General features: G+C 37.9%; 1 protein-coding gene and 1 pseudogene across 9 annotated transcripts in view; one reads left to right on the forward strand and one right to left on the reverse strand.

Annotated features, from left to right (window-relative positions):
- HERC1 (HECT and RLD domain containing E3 ubiquitin protein ligase family member 1) overlaps nt 1-15,809 on the reverse strand; it is a 187,733-nt gene that overhangs the window by 157,410 nt on the left and 14,514 nt on the right. For 7 of the 9 annotated variants that reach the window (XM_037054088.1, XM_037054086.1, XM_037054083.1 and 4 more), the window contains exon 2: nt 14,069-14,163. The exons of 1 other annotated variant lie outside the window; for it this stretch is intronic. The gene's annotated coding sequence lies outside the window, so the exon portion shown is untranslated. Of the gene's footprint in view, nt 1-14,068; nt 14,164-14,559; nt 14,648-15,809 lie in introns of those variants that run through there. One more of the 9 variants, XM_037054081.1, reaches the window with a different exon arrangement.
- LOC118992292 (importin subunit alpha-1-like) lies at nt 958-4,517 on the forward strand (annotated as a pseudogene).

Here is a 15,809-nt window from a genome sequence, read left to right on the forward strand (position 1 = left end):
CATTAAATGATCCCAAACGCATTAACAACAACAACACACTTTTCACAGTTCTGACCAGAGACTTGTAGGACAGAAGAACAAGTTCTTGTGGCACAAATGCAAAGAACTAAGAATAAGAAAATAATATTGATAAGAGAACAAAGCTGGAGAAATGCCATTATTTGACTTTAAGGCTTATTATAACGCTATGGTAATCAAGACATGTACATTGGAATCAAGAGAACAGAACCAAAACTCAAGAAATAAGCCCACATGTTTATGGTCAATTGATTTTTAACTCAGGCGCTAAGACAGCTTACTGGGGAAAGGATAATCTTCAACAAAGGGTGCTGGAACAACTGGATATACTTGTAGAAAACAATGAACTTGGACCCTAATTGCATACCATATACAAAAATCAACACTAATTGGTTCATAGACCCAAATACAAGCCCTCTAGAAGAAATCACAAGGAAGAAAATCTCTAGAAGAAAACATGAGAAAGAAGTCTTAGCAACCCTGGATTAGGCAAAGATTTCTTAAACAGGTCTCAAAAATATGATTCAGTGAATTTTATCAAAATTTAAAACTTTTGTTCTTTAAAAAGCACATTAAGGGTAGATTAGGTAAATGTGGTACTCACATCCTCTCACGACCACATCAAAATCACAACTGCAGAACTATCATTGAGAACCACCTGAAATCTAGCTGAACACAAATTCTATAAGATTGGAATTCTATAGGATTGGAAATTCTACAGGATGGGAAAGATATAAAGAAGAAGCCACATAGGAATGGGCAGGTCCCACATCCACATGAGATGGTTAAAAATCGAGAGGCTGTGAAGGTCCTCCTTGAGCTATGAGAATAAATCTAATTAACAGATTTCATTCTGCCTTTTTTGTTATAAATTGGAACTTTGCCTGATGTAATAATTTTTTAAAACCCTCAAAATCCACTAAACCAAATCTTCCCACAAGAACATTTTCAGTATAACATTCCTCTGCTGGCCACACAGTCTGCAGGCTAATCTGTGTTGGACGTTTTCAGAGCAACTGAATCACAGCCTGTCTGTCCTGTACCACCTCCCATGAAAGCCTGAGGGGGCTGTGTAGCTATCTCACCTTTGTCTCAACCAAGTGCACCAATGAGCATGCTAAATTCACCAGCTGCGCACCTTAACAGATTCAAGAACAAGGGGAAAGACAGTACAGAAATGAGACACTGCTGAACAGAAGTTAATGTGAAGCTGAGGAAAGCTAAGAAGGATGATCAGATGCTGAAAAGAAGAAATGTAAGCTCTTTTTCCCAATGGTGCTACTTCTCCACTGCAAGAAAACCACAACACCTAAGGCTCTGTAAATTGATCTGTTGAGGACATTGTCAAAGACATAAATAACAACAATTTGGAAAGCCAGCTCCAAGCTACTTAGGCTGCAAAGAAACTACTTTCTAGCATCCGCCAAGATGGAGGCATGCCTCCACTGTGCCTTCTCCCACAACCAAGTTTGAATACAATAAAGGTTTGGAGAACAAAGACACAGCCAAAGAACAGAAAATTGAACTATACTGAAGTCCGACAACAACCAACTGTTTAACCGGACCAGTAAGAGGGGCAGAGCCAGCAGCGGAGCAGGGACAGGCAAGAAAGATTCCCCCCCCCCCCGACCGTAGGCACCCAGGCAGCCCCGCATAGGGCAGACCCAGCAGCAAACTCAGTGGCTGCAGGCTGACCGCGGTTGCATATTTGCGCGCAGTGGGACAGACGGCTTCGGCTGCCACTGCTTTCCTCTGACCCAGCCCCCATGTACAGCATCACAACCCAGCGACTGAGTGGCCCCGCCCTGATGAACACCTAGGGATCCATTCATACATAACAGGCACTTACAGTCCAAAACATGTCTCAAGAACAAAGCCCCAGAGCCGATAACTCTAAGCGAAAAAGAAATAGCAAACCTCTCAGATGCACAATTCAAAACACTGGTGATCAGGATGCTCACAGAACTGGTTGATTCTAGTCAACCAGTTAGAGGAACATATGAAAGCTAAACTGATTGAAATGAAGGGAAATGTACAGGAAACCAATAGTGATGCAAAGGAAACTGGGACTCAAATCAATGGAGTGGACCAGAAGGAAGAAAGAAACATCCAACTAGAATAGAATGAAGAAACAAGAATTCAAAAAAAATGAGGAGAGGCTTAGGAACTTCCAGGACATCTTTAAACGTTCCAACATCTGAATTATAGGGGTACCAGAAGGGGAAAAGAAACAGCCACAAGTGGAAAACTTATTTGAACAAATAATAAAGGAGAACTTCCACAGTCTGGCAAAGGAAATAGACTTCCAGGAAATCCAGGAAGCTCAGAGAGTCCCAAAGAAGTTGGACCCAAGAAGGAACACACCAAGGCACATCATAATTACATTAGCCAAGACCAAAATGAAGGAGAGAATCCTAGAAGCATCAGGGATAAGGGGACAGTCACCTACAAAGGAGTTCCCATCAGGCTGTCAGCGGATTTCTCAAAAGAGACCTTACAGGCAAGAAGGGGCTGGAAAGAAGTATTCCAAGTCATGAAATCCAAAGACCTACATCCAAGATTGCTCAATCCAGCAAAGCTTTCATTTAGAATGGAAGGGCAGATAAAGTTCTTCCCAGATAAGGTCAAATTAAAGGAGTTTATTATCACCAAGCCCTTATTATATGAAATGCTAAAGGGACTTATCTAAGAAAAAGAAGATAAAAAATATGAACAGTGAAAGGACAGCAAACTCACAGTTATTAACAACCACACCTAAAACAAAAGCAAACCAAGAAGACAGCTAGATCAGGAGCAGAACCATAGAAATGAAGAACACATGGAGGGTTAGCAACAGGGGAGTGGAAGGAGGAGAAGAGGGGAGAAGATACAGAAAATAAGTAGCATAGACGGTAGGTAAAAAATAGATAGGGGGAGGGCAAGAATAGTAGGGGAAATATAGAATCTAAAGAACTTGAGACATGTGGTCATGAACTAAAGGGGGGGAATGGTGGGGGAGGAGGTGTGCAGGGTGGAAGGGAATGAAGGGGGGGAATAGAACAACTGTAATGGTATAATCAATATATTTTTAAAAAAGAAACTACTTTGTAGAGGAAAACAGCCACCCATAGACAACATAATCTGGGCTGATCAGATTCCAAAATTGGTGTCCTTTAGCAGAACTGACTGTAGTCCCATGCAGTTTGAATCTGCTTGGGCCCTCACTAACATTGCTTCCAGGACACAGGTACAGATCAAAGCTATAGTTGATGGAGATGCTATCCCAGCATTCATTTCTCCATTGCCATCTCCCCATTCTCACATCAGTGAACAAGCTACACATCACCTTAGCAGGTGATGGTTTAGTTTTCTAAGACTTGGATATAAAGTATGGTGCAGCTGACCCATGTTGGCTCTTCTTGCAGCTCCTGATAACATCATTGTTAGCATGTGGTTACTTATTTAATCTTACCCAGGCACTTTCAAACCTTTGTCACAAGAATCCTGCACCCCTGCTAGATGCCACTGAGCGGATTCTTCCTACTTTAGTTTGTTTCCTATATCATGATGATCCAGAAGTGTTAGCAGGTATCTGCTGAGCCATTTCCTACCTTACTGATGGTCCAAATGAATGGATTAAAATGGCTGTAAAAATAGAAGTTGGGGCCCAATTTGTGAAGCTCCTAGGAGCTACTAAACTGCCCATTATAACTCCTGCACTAAGAATCATAGGAAATATTGTCCCCAGGACAGATGAACAGAATCAGGTTGTATAGATGCAGGAGCACTTGCTATCTTTCCCTGCCTGCTGATAAACTCCAAAACTAAGATTCAGAAGGAAGCTACACGGACAATGTCAAATATCACTGCTGGCCACAAGGACAAAATACAGCAAGCTGTGAATCCTGGATTAGTCCCAGTCCTCAGTGCTGTTTCCTCTAAGGCAGGCTGTAAGACACAGGGAAGCTGTATGGGCTGAAACCAACTATACAAGAGGTGGAACAGCTGAACATATTGCATAACTTGTTCATTGTGACTTAAGAGAATCTCTGATGATATGCTTAACTGAAAAAGATACCAAAATCATTCTGGTTATTCTGGATGCCATTTCAAATATCCTTCAAGCTGCTGAGAAACTAGGTGAAACTGAGAAAGTTAATACAATGACTGAAGAATGTGGAGGTTTGGACAAAACTAAAACTCTACAAAACCATGAATATGAGTTTGTATACAAATCTTCATTAAACTTGATTGAGAGTATTTCTCTATAGAGAAAGAGGAAGATCAGAATGTGTGCCAGACACTACTTCTGATGGCTGTATGTTCCAAATTCAGTATGGCGCTCCTGGGACTTTGAACTTTTAGACGGCACAACTGAGGCACAAAAAGTTGTTTGCTGTGTACTATGTTTGGTATTTCTTTACTAAGAACTCTTTCTAAATGTGGTTGGTTATTATAGCACTTTTTACAACAAAACTGTAACAGTTCCAAAACAGCTTCTCTTTTCAATAGGTTTCCTATTTCTGCAGTGTGCTGTAAATAAAGATTAAATTCCAACCAAAACAAACCAAAAAAAGCAACATTCCTCTGTTTACAAATTTACAGTAATTTTAAATGGGTTCTGGGCTAGACATTCTCTATTTAACCCATCTCCAAACTAAATCTCTACCCTTCCATGTTCTGCTTGGTGCCGTTTAAGGCTGACCTCTAGGACTACACTGCCAAAGCTTCCCTGGCCTTCAGTTGATTGGGTCAGGCCAATGAGAGGCACTAGCAAGAAATCAGAGGGTAAGAAGAAAAAGTCATTGCGGTCCTTATGTCCCTGGCTTTCTCTCCACCTCAGACCCCTTTCCTCTACAGCTATAGGTCCTATCCATTGTTCGGCTTCCACTGTTCCAGCTCTCATCAGGCTTCATTGTTCCTGTTCTTGCCCCATTTGGCTTAAAAGTATCGATGGCTCCACAATATTTCTAAGCCTTGGAAACTTCAATCCCTTGTTCCTTTCCTTAATCCTACCCAAATCTCTGTAACTACTCTATTTATTTCCTGCCAGGACCCTAAGTGATATAGTTCCCTAGAATTAGAATTCCTTACTCTGCTTTGCACGGCTCACAACCAACTGCTTCCTCCAACCTATCACACCTTAACCACCCCATGCCCCTTCCTCTACTATTGTCATGCAGGCACCCTACAATACGTACCAGCATTCAGTTGAGATGTGTTCACTCCTACCCCTATTCATGCTACTGGCCCCCAGAATGCCCAACCCCTTCCTCTCTACCTAACAAATCCGATACTTCTTTCATGTACTAATTCACATTTATCACCTCCCCATTTGACCCCAATTAAAACTGTTCTAATAAGCTTAACCCACAATTACCTTTCTCATATTGGACTTCTCACGCCTCTTACACAGAAGTACTTTGAAACTGTAAAAATAAATGTTAGGAATTGCATTGTACAGTCTCTGTTAACCATGTAATCCCCAAAAGGAAGTAGTTTTAACTATTTTAAGTTCTTTTATATTCCATCATGAAAATTAGTGTAACCTTAGAAATATTGTAACTCTTGTTGACAAACATAGGAGTTCTTTTAACTCATTATATCACTACAATGTTTTAGTGCAAAAAGTTGATAACTAACTATAAGTAAATTTACTATGTTTTGAATTATTCTGTTTTCAATATGATTCCAAAGAACTGGCTGCTACCAACCTCAGGGTTTTAGAATATCGATGCACTTTATAATGAAAGAATCCTTGGGAACAAAAAGAGTAAAAGCAAGTTATCAAGTAGTCAAGTTCAACAACCTGTTACACACATAGATGCAATTAGTGCACAAATGCAAGTAGAAATGTCAGCACATGCAGAATACTTTAATTTGTGGCTGACCAGTGCCCATGAACCAGACAATAGACCTCAACAAAAGCAGATTTTTCTAGAGGCATGAAGAAGCCAGTGGTCCACATCATACATTGTAGAGAAAAATCTCTCTCCCTTCTTTAGAATCTTTAATTTGCTAGCATCTAAAGCCTATGTCATGGCAATCATAATGTTTTTGGTAAACTTATCCTCACTGAATTCCCAATGATATGTCCAATTTATACCTCAAAAAATCATTCGTATGAGGCTTCCTAAAATAAATAATGGGGAAATAGCAAAAATGTTGGAAGCAGGTACTAAAGCTAGCTCCTCACACAATCTCAGGATACCAATATGTGAATATGATTTGAGGAAGAAAAAGATAAAATTTAAACTCTCTGATGATATCAAAAGTACCAAATACTAACTGGCCTAAAAGTAAATCAAAGAAATGTGTACCCTATCACATTCACTAATGAACTAAGGACAGTCCCATTTGCACATTTTTTTAAAAGTCTTCTGTAACTATACATGATGGGGCAAAAGTAGGTTTACAGGTGTGAGCACACAAAACACAGTTTATTTATTTATTTATTTTAAGAGTGAGGGGAAGAGAGAGAACTGATTAAGCTTGGCCAAAAAAAGAAAGAACAAATGAAAGATACCCAAAATGAAATAAAGCAAAATATTCAAGGAACCAACAGTGACAAGAAGGAAACCAGGATTCAAAGCAAAGATTTGGAACAAAAAGAAGAAATAAACATCCAACTGGATCAGAATAAAGAAATAAGAATCAAAAAAAAATGAAGAGAGGCTGAGGATTCTCTGGGACAACCTGAAATGTTCCAATATCCGAATTATAGGGGTGCCAGAAGGAGAAGAAAAGCAGCAAGAAATTGAAAATTGATCTGAACAAATAATGAAGGAAAACTTTCCCATCTGGCAAAGGAAATAGACTTCCAGGAAGCCCAGGGATTCCCAAAGAAGTTGGACCCAAGGAGGAACACACCAAGGCACATCATTAAGTTAAGCTAAGGTAACTTAATCATCATTAAGTTACCCAAGAATAAAGACAAAGAGGAAATCCTAAAAGCAGCAAGAGAAAAGGAGACAGTTACCTATAAGAGTTCCCATAAGACTATCAGCTGATTTCTCAAAAGAAACCTTGCAGGCAAGAGGGGTTGAAAAGTATTCAAAGTCATAAAACACAAGGACCTAGATTCAAGATTATTCTATCCAAAAAAAAAAAAAAAGATTATTCTATCCAGTAAAGCTCTTATTTAGAACGGGAGGGCAAACAAAGTGTTTCCCAGATAATGTCAAGTTAAAGGAGTTCTTCGTCACCAAGCCCTTATTACATGAAACATTAAAGAGACTTAGCTAAGAAAAGAAGATCAAAAATATGAACAATGAAAGGACAACCTCACAACTATTAACAAATGAACCTAAAAGAAAAGAAAAACAATGAAAACAAAAACTAAGCAAACAACCAGAACAGGAACAGAATCAGAGAAATGGGTATCACACAGAGGGAGTTCAGTGGGGAGGGGGAAAATGGGGGGATGGTACAGGGAGGAAGAAGCATAATTAATAGGCATAAAATAGATGGGGAAAGATTAAAATGGTATAGGAAACATAGGACTCAAAGAACTTATATGTACAACCCATGGACATGAACTAAGGTGGGAGTAAATGCTGGAGGTTTGAGGGGGCAGGATGGAGGGAGGATAAAGGGGAAAACTGTAATAGCATAATCAATAAAAAATACTTTAAATTATAAGGTATTGCTTAAACTAAAAAATATCTTATTCATTGCAGCCTTGAAGAGCAAAAAAAAAAGGTAAAAAACAAAAGTGGGAAAGAGTCTAAAATCTACCTATAAGAAACTGGTTAAATAAATAATGCATATACACTGGAATTCAAGGCAATCATTAAAATGAATAAAAGATAGCTGTAATTATCTGGGACATGCTGATTTGGAATAACCATGGTATATTAAGTTATAATTACACTAAGATGAAGACTAAGCAATCCACTCTTCAGTATATCTAAAAGAACTGGAAGCAGGGACTTGAACAGATGTATGTACACCAATACTCAGAGCAGAATTATTCACAACAGCCCAAAGGCAGAAACAACTCAGGTGTCCATAAACAGATAAACAAAATGTGGGATACACATATAACGGAGTAGTACTCAGTCATAAATAGAAACGAAATTTTGATATATGGTACAACACAAATGGTCCTTTTTGTTTAGTAAAATAAGCCAGACATAGAAGGATAAATATTATATGATTTCCCCTTTATGAGACACCAAGGATAAGCAAATTTCTAGATAAAGAATGTAGAATGGAGATTAAAGGGGCTTTAGGACAGAAGGATAAAGGAAATTATTGTTTAATGGGTACAGAATTTTTATTGGGAATGATGAAAAAAGTTTTTGCATATAGAGAGTAGTGATGTCACAACATTGTAAACACATTTAATGGCACTGAACTGTACCTTTTACAACTGTTTTAAATGTCAAATGTTACCTATTTTTACAACAATAAAAAAGAAGATGTATAATAGTCGGCAGTATGCCACCACTGTGTAAAAAGAAAAATAAAGAGAAAATATATATGAATGCATGACTGGAAGGGTTTAGAATCTCTGAAAGACACACACACACACACACACACACACACACACACACACACAAATGGTAACGGTTAACTCTAAGAAAAACTAGGAAAGTGGAGTTAGGAAATAAAAGGAAGACATACATGTTTTGCCATAACCCCCTTTGTACTATGTGAGTATACCGCTTAATAATATATTTTTGTTAAAAAAAGAAAAGAATTATCCAGGCAAGAATGATCTTTCCATAGATGCTTAAACTATTGGGAAAGGGTTGTGGGAGAAAGGCTTTTCACGCAATCTCAAAATACCACCTCTGTGAGGTGGTATTAGTTATTAGTTATAAAGGGGCAAAAGTGCATTTACAGTGAAGTAATCTGACAGTAGTCACCACCATAAACAAGTGTTCAAACTTGGCATCACCTATAAAATAGCATTAAATGCCCCCTAAAGTGATGCAAAAAGTACACCCCATCTACATAGTGTTCATGCAATAAATGTTTAGCCTAAATATATAATCTTAAAAAAACTATCAGCAAATTCAGATTGTAGGACCTTATTTTAAGACAATGCCCTAGGTTCTTCAACAATGTCATTTATTGTCATTAATGTCATTTAATGGCAATTAATGACATTAACATTTAATGTTAATATCATTTAAAAAGCCAGAGGATTGTTATAGATTAAAAGAGATATAAAAACCAAAAGCAGTACGTGAATGTGATTAGATCCTGGATAGTAAAAAAAACAAACAAGTTACAAAGATATGTGGGACATAACTAGAAAAACTTAAATACAGATAGTGCATAATAAATGATAATAAATTCATGTTATTTTCCTTAGGCACGGATTAATGTATTGTGGTTATGTTGAGGAATGTAGTTAGTTTTAGGAGATGCACAATGGAAGAACTGGAGGGCGTGGATTATCTTGATGATGAAAACTTATGCTCACTTAAAAGCAAAATTGTGTGTGTGAGTGTGTGTTTAGAAAAGAGAAAAAAACTGTGACAAAATATAAATGTTACAATTTGTGAAACTAGGTAAAAAGTACATGGGTAGTTATTGTACTACCATATTTTGCCATGTATAACGTACACTTTTTTGCCCAAATTTTTTAGGGAAAATAAGCATGCACATCCTATATGGGTGTAATGATTACATACCATGGGAATAATAATGGGTATAATAATCCCACGTATAACACACACAAAACGTGGGTGCACAATACACCCACGTATACACCCTTCAACTTTTTCCTGTAAGTCTGAAAATTTTTCAAAATGAAAGTTTGAAAAGAAGAGGGGAGAAACAGCTAAATCAGGTACAGCTGGGTCCTGGTAATATAAAAATGGGGGGAAAGACTATCTTTTACAATAAAAGTATATATAGGGATTATATAAGTATGGTTTTCCCATTTATTAATCAAGTCCTTCTGTAACAGGGTAAAGCAGGGTAGGGGGTCCCCCAAAATATTCCCTATAGCCCGTGGTTGGGGGTGGGGATGATATGGCAGTTAAACTACTTTTTTAAGTTAGTAGCTAATTGATAGCTCTGCTACCACCCCAAGTCTACATGACTTTCAGACCACATAGTGACTCATGATATAGCCAGAGGTGGTGGCCCAACCCGGATGTCCATGTGTCTCAGGAGACTCCTGCCCTGACTAAAGACAGCAGCCAAAAGAAGGTAAAAGATATGGGGGAACTGGCAAAAGTAGCTCATTTTAGGAGGGGCCAGATACAAGGTCACATAGGAAGCAAGCTCCAGGTCAGCACTTAAAATAAGGGTGGGCAGAAAGAGGGAAAAGGATTTAACCACACTGTCCCCAGTGACAGAGGAGCTACTTCTGCTTCACTGAGAATTCTGCCATAAGGGCTGAAAGAGCAGATAGCAGTTATGAGGTTTGAAATGGCACAGAAGGGCCACCCCACTGGCAGTCATGAGGAAGAAGCCATGAAATAGAAGGATTTGGCCATGAGGTCTGGTGTGTAACGAGATGCCATGTGGTTTGGAGTAAAGAGATACCACACAATTTTGTATTAAGAGCCAGAATAAGAAAGAAGAGACCCACTGGAAAACCCTCCTGGAGAACACCATGGCAGAGCTGACAGAGCTGGGAATTGTGGGGACATGCCTAATTAAGAACAGATTAGTGGGAGATGCATGGAATGCTGAACTGTGACCAGGAATGCTGAGTTGCAGATTTCTGCTTTTCTGAAAGATGGTACATCTAACTGGCTAATTCTGAGACTGGCCTGGGTTGACAAAAGGGGTCAGGATTATGTGTTTTGCGATATTTTAAAGAAAATAGAACTGATAGCAGAAATCCTCTATTTTTCCGAATCTGTATAATCTGTAAATAAACAACCCCCTTTTCACCAAACTATTGCATTGTAAGTCACACTTCTTGGCAGCAGGCAATCGAACACCACAGCTGCTCCAGAACAGCACAGGCGGGGTTCCGTAACACTTGCTGATGGAGCATATGTAGTAAACTTACTTATTCCCAGAGTATGTGTATTAAGCAAATCTCACTTTTAACGTCCTTGTAACAATTCTTTTCCCTTTAAGTAATTAACAGTGATACCATATCTATAAACTGAAGAGTTAGATTTTTAAGTTAATTCAAAAAGGAGCAGGCAGGAAAATATTGCAACCATAAACACAGACAGTAAGTTGCCTATTCTTCCTTAGAACGAAGATAAAAGCCAGACAGCAAGACAAGTTTACTTAAGCCTGTGCTTTCTACAAACTACACAGAAGGAAGGAAAAGGGGAGCAACTAGCTAGGTTTAACAAAAATGAGAAGGCAAGTCTATCCATCTCTTAAATGTTTAGCCCACATCTGTATTAGTTTAAAATAGTATGAATTCCTATATATCAGAAAACATCTAGACAAATCTGTATTGTAACGTGACTAGTGGTAAATCACAGCAAGGAAAAATAAATGGTGAAACTCATTTGGAAATGAGCTTAACAGTCTCTGAATGCATCTACTGTCTTGAGAATTCTCTTTTAAACAAAACAATGAAGACATACTATAACAACTTGGCCCAGAAGGAAATGGTAAGTTTCTCTTATTCTCTGATCTTGAACCCTACCTAACTCCCTCCTGAAAAATCTCTCAGGTTGACAAAAAATATCAGAATTTGAAAATTAATCCATCCCTGTGTAATCAATCAAGCTGTGCATTTACTATACATATACTTCTATGAATATATATTATAGTTTAATAAAAAGCTTTAAAAACAGGTTTTTTTTATTTTTTAAAAATTTTAATATGCTCAGTTTATCTTTTTTTTTAAGATTTTATTTATTTATTTCTCTTTAGAGGGGAAAAGAGAGAGGGAGAGAAACATCAATGTATGGTTGCCTTTGGTGTGTCCCCTGCTGGGAGTTGGCCTGCAGGGAACTGGCCTGCAACCCAGGCATGTGCCCTGACTGGGAACCGAACCTCGATCCTCTGGTTCGCAGGCCTGTGCTCAATCCACTGAGCTACACCAGCCAGGGCCTTAAAAACACTTTTTAATGAAATACCACATCCCACATACTGAAAATTGTAAGATACAGATTTTTTAAAAAAATCAAGATCTAAATAAATGGAGAGACCTGTCATGTTCCTAGATTGGAAAGCTAAATATAAAAATGTCAGTTCTCCTCCAAACTGACCTATAGATTTAATGCAATACTTATCAAAATCCCAAGCTTATTATACAATTTATATGGACTGGCAAAGGAACTAACATAGATAATCTCACAAAGTCTTACCATCAACTTAGAACCAACAAGAAAGTATTGAGAGATGTAAATAAAATACAACCCAATCCTCAAACAGAAAGATAATTTTAGAATACGACAATCCCAAAAATTTCATTGGGCAAAGAGAACAATTAACAAGGCAAATTAGTAGATGCAGTCAATACAACGAAAGCAAGGTATGCTAAAGAACTGACTTCAAGTAAAAATATCCATTTCACAACCCAACACAATAGACTCCTTTCCCCCCCTCACCATTCCAACAGTATTGATCATTAGAGACAACAATTACACACACACACACACACACAAAAGGCCCATATATAGAGTTGCTCCAAAAGAACCATATTTTATGCTCCTTAATGTTTACTTAAAGTGGTATGAGTTATTTATCTTTTAATCCACTAGTGTGAAAGTTTTTTCCCATCAAACAAAACAATCCCAAATTCCACAATAAAACAAAAATAAGCTTTATACTACTCATTGCCTCCTTAAATTAACCTAACGTAGCCTTTACTAACCAGTTGGCTAGAGTGATGGGGTCAACTCCATGCATCCCCATTTGTCCAAGATATTACCATTTTATGCCTGTTGTTTCAGAATGTACATTTTTATCACAGCAGGAGCAAAAGACCAGATGCCTATGAATGTTCCCTTTTACAAATGCAGTATTTCAGGTTATAAAACAGTATGTATAGAATTTTGAAAAAATCCTATAGGCAGATCTAGAAAAAATCTGAAGAACTATACATTCAAATTTTTTAATTTTTTTATCCTCACCAGAGGACATTTTTTTTCATTGCTCTTAGAGAGATGGGGAGGGAGAGAGAGAAATATCAATGCAGGAGAGAGAAAAGCATTGATTGGTTGCCTGCCACATCCTCCCTGACTGGAGATCATCCAGACCAGGGTCCCAGTGGTTGCATGCCCCTGCACACGGACCAGGGTCAAACTCTACAACACTGGTATAGGGGTGACGCTCCAACCAACTGAACTACCAAGGCAGGGCTACACATTAGAATTTAACAGTCGTTACTTTAAACGGTGGGATAGTTTTCTATTTTCTTTATATTTCCCTAAATTGTCTAAAAATTATTCTCACAATAGAACGCATTATTTTTGACACTTAGGAGATTCTTTACATTTGTTAAAATACAGCTTTTTCTGCCCTGGCTGGTGTAGCTCAGTGGATTGAGCGCGGGCCTGTGAACCAGAGGATCGCGGTTCAATTCCCAGTCAGGACACATGCCTGGGTTGCGGGCCGGTTCCTTGCAGGCCAACTACCAGCAGGGGATGCATGAAAGGCAACCATACATTGATGTTTCTCTCCCTCTCTCCTTCCCCTCTAAATACAAATAAATAAATAAATAACTTTAAAAAGTACAGCTTTTCTTTCCGACCCAAATCTTCATCTCATTTCAAAAATGCACACTCTTTAATATATATTATTCATAACTGAGACAATGTGATATAGAAAGCTTTAGCTTTTAACATGCAGAAAATCTACATTCAAGAACCAGTTTTGCTGTGGAAAATATGAAACCTACCTATCTACCTTTCTAGTTTGTTTAGAGGATCAAAAGAGAAGCCACATGAAAGTACTTTAATGTAAAATACTAACGTGAGCTATAATTATTACCAGTATAATTACCAATTATACTTCACAATTACATAAATAAACTATGAAACCTCAGATCTCATGTATAAAATGAGGGAGTCTTATCAGGTGAGCTCCAATTCACTTCTAAGTCTGAAATTCTAGTATTAACAGGATCTTCCTAACTCAGCCTTCTTACCTGCACCTAATCTATCTCTTTGGGAAGGAAGTGTACCTTTTTTGTGAGTAACAGTTCCAGGGTCTCCATGTTTTCTATGTTCACTAGGACACAGCCAGCTCTCCAAATTCTTCTCTTATGGTCCTGACTGCCTGAAAGTTAAAGAAAATATGTCTGTTCCCTCAAAAAAGCCTTTAAACCCCCTTTTTAACCTACTTTTACTTCATAATTTCCATCTGCCATATCTTGCAGTACAGAGAAGTGGTTACACACAGAAACTCTGGAGCCAGGATGACTACGCTCAGATCCTGGCCCAGCTATGTCACCAACTCTGCAATGTAACCTTGAACAGTTTACTCAATGTCTCTGTGCCTCAGTTTTCTTTAACAATGAGATAACAATAGTGCATCTATAGCATAAGGTTGCTGTGAAGATTAAGTGAATTATTAATTATATAAAAAGGAGGACTGACAATTCCTGCTATGTAATAAGTGTTCTATGACTAAAATCCTTTCCTACCACTGATTTCCTAAAAGTATAATACTTACAAGCTACAACAAAGCAACCACCATTTGCCTCTTGCTTTTTTCTCACTGAAAAATGATTTTACTGCCTTGATTGGTATGGCTCAGTTGGTTTAGCATCATCCTACAAAGTGAAAGGTCCTGGTTCGATTCCTGGTCAGGGCACATGCCTGGTTGCAGGTTCAGTCCCTGGGAAGGGTGTGTATAAGGTCAATGTTTCTCACATCAATGTTTCTCTCCGTTCCACTCTCTCTATAAATAAATAAATAAATAAACCCTTTAAAAAAATGACCTACCTATCAAAAACTTCTCCATATCACTGTAGTGAAGTTGTACACTCTCTTTATCACTGATCATTTTTTTATTCTTTGTTTAAATCCTTTAACCCAACATTTCCCGAAACTAGTTTCCTCTACAAAATTTGATCCACTAGTTCTTCAAGGAGTTATTGGGGGGGCGGGGGGGGGGGGTTCAGTGATCAAAATAAACTTGGAAAATGCTGAGTTAATGTTAAACAGGGCTTTTATTTAACTGTAGGTCTTTTACAAGTTAATATGTATCATTATATCCCAAGAGAATAAAGTGCACATTGTTTACCAAGTTTATTTGACCCCAAAAGCTTTTTGTCAAGGAGCTACACTGGGAAATGCTGCTTCAGTTCTTTGAAAACCTCTAATACAAAATACAGTACTATATAAACTCAATATTTTTCAATGTGATTCACACACAAGGCCTGTTCTCAAACTCATGCTGAGAAATCTGGCTCAAGAAACTAGTAACTGTTGCTGCACAAATCACTTTTGAAATTTCTGAATAGGGACACTGACCACTAAAAAGAACAAACACCAATGACCAGCTACACATGCTAGGTCACAAGCTGCCGTCTCATTAATGCTGTCTCATTAATGACGTCTCATTAACGTCTCAAATCTATTTATTGGCCAAACGTCCTTTTAAACAAAGTCCACTTACTAAATATTCCCAAGCTTTTTCTGAATTTTCAATAAGGACTTTCACACATCCCTTAAAGGAACTGTACCACAGAATCTTGTCAAAATCATCCCAGAACCAATTCTAACATAAATAAAATGCCCAAAATATACAATTTACATTGTTGAACTATCCAAAAGAACACCACATAATACATGAGGAAAGAACAATAAAATTTCACTATTTTGCAATCCCTAATGAATTAATAAATCTAAGCAACAACCATCAATAGCTAATAACATCACAAAAAAGAGATAACAGACTTTATGTCCTTACATAACCCC

Source organism: Sturnira hondurensis, unplaced genomic scaffold (genome assembly GCF_014824575.4).
Source record: "Sturnira hondurensis isolate 20B ecotype Veracruz unplaced genomic scaffold, ASM1482457v3 Scaffold0008196, whole genome shotgun sequence".
NCBI lineage: Eukaryota > Metazoa > Chordata > Mammalia > Chiroptera > Phyllostomidae > Sturnira > Sturnira hondurensis.